Source organism: Squalius cephalus, assembly GCF_949319135.1.
Source record: "Squalius cephalus genome assembly, chromosome: 21".
Taxonomy (NCBI): domain Eukaryota; kingdom Metazoa; phylum Chordata; class Actinopteri; order Cypriniformes; family Leuciscidae; genus Squalius; species Squalius cephalus.
This window is the reverse complement of record NC_137142.1, coordinates 15,490,942-15,497,269: the sequence shown is the minus strand read 5'-3', so window position 1 is coordinate 15,497,269 and position 6,328 is coordinate 15,490,942.

Here is a 6,328-nt window from a genome sequence, read left to right as displayed (position 1 = left end):
AGCTTATTATCAAACAGTGGTGTTGCTTAATGTACCCCTGTAGTGAAAATCGAGTTTTTAATGTTGTTTATATATCTATGAGGTGTTTTTGGTGGTATGCTTTAAGACAAGCCATGTACAAATTAATCAGTCAACACCATTGTTGAATATTTTCTCCTTAAAATTGCAGTGAAAAAAAAAACGCGGTTTTGAAATCGTTGGTGTTTCTTATGTCACAAACTACCTTGTAACCAATCACGTCATGAGGGGGGCGGGCTTAAGCATATAAGTAACCATAGACTGTAAAAAAAGATGGACGACGCCCCTTCGCTCTCTTCCATTGATGAGAACTGAAGCCGCCAGTGTCCCGATGTTCCCATAGACAGTATATAAACTGGACACAGCGACCCCATAGGTTTCAACCTAGAAAAGTGAAGCAAATTAGAAGCACTCATTTCCTGATTGCCGAGCGAACTGCGCAGACTCAAACTGAGCTTGACGACGTGGATGTGACGTGAGCAGCCTGTCTGACAGTTGTAAGTCTTCTAGTAGCTGTGCCAAGAAAAATCTGAATCATTCCCTTCCGAATCTTGCAGAGACGGAGAGTGTGAGTAGGATCTGTCCATGAGCTAGGAGCAGGAGCAACTTTATGATTCTCTATGGGCTTCTCCCTTGACTTTATCGGACTTTATGCCTCCACGTCCCCCCGATTAACTGCGAGCTTCTCCTCCTGTCTCTACGGTAATTTCCAGAGAGTCGCATGGTTATGACGCAATCGTTAGCCTGTTTTTACAAAAACTGCTTCTACGGGGCCATAACGTAAGATACAAGGTAATGGAGCATTTTGTACATTGTCGTGTTTCTTTAGAAATAAATAATGGACAAATGGAGTCTTTAAACGCCTCAGATGTAAAGTTATTCGCTGTCAAAGTGACGCCAAAATGAATGGGAGTCAATGGAATGCTAACAGCAGGTGAAGGCTTGATGGCGGCCGCCGGGGGTGGTACGGAAATCGAGAGCTCGATTACCCCCCTGGATGGTCCCGATATGGCGCTAACATATTGGAACTTGAGTCTGCGCAGTAGCGATCTCGGGACCAGACCTGCGCAGTAGTGAGCAGGAAGTAAAGCCGCGAAATCAACGCTCCGCCCTCACTCGCCTCAGGGAGAGTGCATTCTGCACACTTTTTTAAAAATTGATTGCAGTACGACAAGAGGCTTGTTAAAATAAAGTAAATACAATCTCCTCAGTCCTCCGAAGATCCCGAAAAAAATGTCCGTTGGTGCTTCAGTGACTACTTCGCTCAGAGAACCTGTCAATCACAGCTGTCAATCATGACGTTACACCACCGCATCATGTAACTAACTAAAAACCAACTTATTTTTGAAACAGACACTTGAACTTCATCAGCGTGATAAAAACGACAGCAAATGAAAGAAATCACCTTTGTAAAAAAGATATTTGAAGTGTATTTAATTGTTTAGTTGAATAACACGGGGAGGCGGGGCTTATAACCTATACTAGGACCAGTCACCGGGGGGCGATCGAGACGTTTTGGCTTCACTTTTCAGGGCTTGTGCCGCACACTTGTAATTAACTATAGGCCTACTCTGAAGAAGGGCAGTCTCAAGAGAAGCCAGGGCTGCGTTCGAAACCGCATACTTCCCTACTTCCCTACTATATAGTATGGGAAAAAGAGTAGGCGAGCGAAAAAGTATGTACGAATCCTCTGTATTCATAAAATTTCAATAAGTACTTACTTAACGAGTACTTAACGAGTACGAGTAAGTAAATGGCACACTTCATGTGCACTTTCGGTCTTGTGGACTTAAGCCGCCTTCACACTGGCAGTTGAAATCAGCTCCGATATGGCTTAAACGACCGGAAGTCATTAATTTCCTATGGAGTTTCGCAGACCGCATGCGAATGGGTCCGAACAGGGTCCAAACAAGTGCGGTGCGAAAAAAATCGTGTCAGTTGGTCATCCTGATGTGTTAAAAAAATTGAACTCTTGCGAAAGGCTACGGACGGTTCCTATCCGACAATTCCAGCGGAAGTTAGCGTTGCTATGGTACTGATAAACAAACCTGAATTCTTAACTTTTAATAAAATAAATAATGATTTTAAAACGATAAGTTGTCATGTCATTTTTTTTTATTTTCATGATTTTCTAACGTTATAAGGGCAGTTAATACAATTAAAAGCCCTATATACCACTATATCACATTTAGCCGACCTGACATGTCAACGTCTTGGGGAACTTTCCTCCACGCAGCAGCCTTCCGATTAATGTCTCTATAACCCTCATCAGAGAGATCATGCAGAATTGTACATTCTGACACTGACTAAATCAACCTTTCTAATCTCTCCGCCATCTTTGTTCTACTCGCTTCCGACGCTTTTCAACGGTGTAGTACGATGTCCGCTGGGGGCGTATTGCGTATTACGGAGCTGATTTCAACTGCCAGTGTGAAGGCGGCGTTACAATGGCTGCCGCATGCGCGTGTCCGTTAAGTCCGTGAGACCGCAGTGTGTCCCATTTGTCATTTTTAGATCTCAGAAGAGTGCTCGCGAGCGCCCCCATGTGGTCGATTTGCGCCCTTGATGCGCACTTTTGCCGAGCCCGCGCTGATGCAGGCTCCGCAGCCGTTGATGGCACTGTCCCAAATGGCGCACTTCATGAGGACTTTCGGTCTCGTGGACTTAAATTGCGCGTGCTCGCTGAGTCTACGAGTCTGTAGGCTGTCCCATTCAGCATTTTAACGCTCTGAAGTGTGCTCAGCAGCGCCCCCTTTGTACCCTTGAAGCGGTCTTCCGCGAAGCCCGCATAGATGTAGGCTCCACACACTTTAACTACCCCGGAATCCTTGTGAAAGGCCAATCAGACAACGGATGGGAGGAGATTTCGCTCAAGAAAATATTACGGTTTCTATGACCTAGATGTACATTTTACCTGTTGTAACCTACAGTTTACAAACATTATGGTCATCGACCAGAGGTTGATGTCTCAAACATAATAATGACTAATGCCCTGGTGGCATGCATAATATCAAAATATAGAACTGTAAAATTAGGCTGTGTAGTTGACATGGAGATAAGACGTCGGAGCGCAAAAATGTGATTTCTCCTGTCCAAAAACAACCAGACTGTTATTTCCGGCGTGACGATCGAGTCCCAAAATACCTCTCAATGCGCCCTCGTGGACTCGCGCCAAGGGCCCTATAGGTCTGCACTACATGACGTCACCAAAGTGTGGACTCTGAGGAAGTCCACAAGTCAGGAGTGTGCCATTTGGGACAGGGCCTATATACTGTCCGCAGCAGACTTCTTCCCGACAGTCAAAGCGGCATTACGTCACGAAAAGTGCGGACTCAGAGGAAGACCACGAGTGCTTAGGGTTCCATTTGGGACAGGGCCTATGAATGCGAACCGGACATCTGCCATGTTGACGTTATCATACAGGACGCGTTATCACAAGTGCAACAACTTAAAAGATTTGAACGACACATTTAATTCAGTAATTCATCTATCTGTAAATATCTTGATATTGATTAAACTTGCTCATTTTGAAGAAACTGCTGCCCATTTATTTTGTGAATACATTTAGGGTTGATTTAAGTTCTTATATTTAACCCTAATGTGACCCACCGTTTTATCCTTAACGATATTATTTATTTTTATTACGAAATCCCAAAATTGTCATCTTTTGAATTTGTTAATTTCTTTATTTTATATCCAAACATTTTCATCCACAAGCAAAAGTGGCTTACTGCTTTATTTTCCTCTTTTTCTTGTTGAATTTAACTCTCATTTCATCCCTCAAATTTCATCCCTTAAAAAATGCATTTTTTAAATGTATTATAATGAATTATTTAAGAAAATATATATTAAGATATTCAACCTTGTAGGTTCTTTTTTCCTGTGTATAAAATCTCATATTATGTATGCAAACCCATGAGATATATATACTCCTCATAACATCAGTAACTCGACAGCCCTACCTAGAACGGTTTTCCTCAGCGTTTGTAATGTTTGCACAAAGGGAAGCTGTGCGAAGATTCGCCTTTGGAGAAAACTGTTGATTTTATACTCGAAAAATTTAAGTATCATTAATATTAAAAATGAATATTACCCCAGAATGAATTGCATTGCTATCCCACCCCAAAACATACAATAATAACAGCGATAAATGCTGACCAATACTTAATTATATTACTTTTTACTGAAAATGATATAATTCAATAAAACAAACTAAATGTAATGTATGTCATATGACATAGCTATGCATGAATACACTCTAGATTTGTATATAGTGAACATATCTACATTTTCATTCAAATAATTAAAGCATTCATTAATTAAATAATTATATTTTATTTACTGACAACAATGAGAAATATTAATAAATTAGTAAAAGAATGAATGTAAGTCACCATCACACAATAAACAAATGCATATACAAGTCAACACATGAAACAGTTTTATTAAAACTACAATCATGTATGTAGGCTACAGGCACTGAACCCCACATCCTTCTGCCATCTCAACACAGCGGTTCCCATTCTGCGGCTTTATTCAGATGAATCAGCTGACCGCCAGAGGTAGCCGTTCCTTCGTGCCTGAGGTTGTTGTGTGATGTGTTGTGCTTCACAATCTGAGGCAATAAGAGCAGGTGGAGTGATGGAAGGTCTCGTAAGGGCTGGTGGAGTGATGGAGGGTCTCGTAAGGGCTGGTGGAGTGATGGAGGGTCTCGTAAGGGCTGGTGGAGTGATGGTGGGTCTCATAAGGGCAGGTGGAGTGATGGAGGGTCCCGTAAGGGCTGGTGGAGTGATGGAGGGTCTCGTAAGGGCTGGTGGAGTGATGGTGGGTCTCATAAGGGCAGGTGGAGTGATGGTGGGTCTCATAAGGGCAGGTGGAGTGATGGAGGGTCTCGTAAGGGCTGGTGGAGTGATGGTGGGTCTCATAAGGGCAGGTGGAGTGATGGAGGGTCCCGTAAGGGCTGGTGGAGTGATGGTGGGTCTCATAAGGGCAGGTGGAATGATGGAGGGTCTCGTAAGGGCTGGTGGAGTGATGGAGGGTCTCATAAGGGCAGGTGGAGTGATGTAGGGTCCCGTAAGGGCTGGTGGAGTGATGGTGGGTCTCATAAGGGCAGGAGGAGTGATGGAGGGTCCTGTAAGGGCTGGTGGAGTGATGGTGGGTCTCATAAGGGCAGGTGGAGTGATGGAGGGTCTCGTAAGGGCTGGTGGAGTGATGGTGGGTCTCATAAGGGCAGGTGGAGTGATGGCGGGTCTCATAAGGGCAGGTGGCGTGATGGTGGGTCTCGTAAGGGCAGGTGGAGTGATGGAGGGTCCCGTAAGGGCTGGTGGCGTGATGGTGGGTCTCATAAGGGCAGGTGGAGTGATGGAGGGTCCCGTAAGGGCTGGTGGAGTGATGGTGGGTCTCATAAGGGCAGGTGGAGTGATGGTGGGTCTCGTAAGGGCAGGTGGAGTGATGGCGGGTCTCGTAAGGGCAGGTGGAGTGATGGAGGGTCCCGTAAGGGCTGGTGGAGTGATGGTGGGTCTCGTAAGGACAGGTGGAGTGATGGAGTGTCCCGTAAGGGCAGGTGGCGTGATGGTGGGTCTCATAAGGGCAGGTGGAGTGATGGAGGGTCTCGTAAGGGCTGGTGGAGTGATGGTGGGTCTTATAAGGGCAGGTGGAGTGATGGAGGGTCTCGTAAGGGCTGGTGGAGTGATGGTGGGTCTTATAAGGGCAGGTGGAGTGATGGAGGGTCCCGTAAGGGCTGGTGGAGTGATGGTGTGTCTCGTAAGGGCTGGTGGAGTGATGGAGGGTCTCATAAGGGCAGGTGGAGTGATGGAGGGTCTCGTAAGGGCAGGTGGAGTGATGGAGGGTCCCGTAAGGGCTGGTGGAGTGATGGTGGGTCTCATAAGGGCAGGTGGAGTGATGGAGGGTCCCGTAAGGGCTGGTGGAGTGATGGAGGGTCTCGTCCATGGCACCATTTCCAGGATTCAGCTCCGGGCTCTTCATCCTCAGTGCTCACACCAGTCTGCTGACATTTCAGATCCTACAAAAATGCACAAACATAACACAAAAGCAGTCATTTTAACAGCACAATGCCATTTGATTTCAGTATTATTTAGAAGACAAAAACGCTTTTTTTTTTCCACAAATGCCGCCATCATCTTTCCTTGCAGGTCCTGCTCCACCACAAAAGCTGTGCAGCAAATGCACAGAAATCAAGAATCAGAAAAGTGCTGTAATAGCTCTGTTTGAAATTACAATAATTAAAATAAACTACAACTTAATATAAATAGTTGTTGTTATTCATTTCTGTAGTGTCACTCAAAGCCTT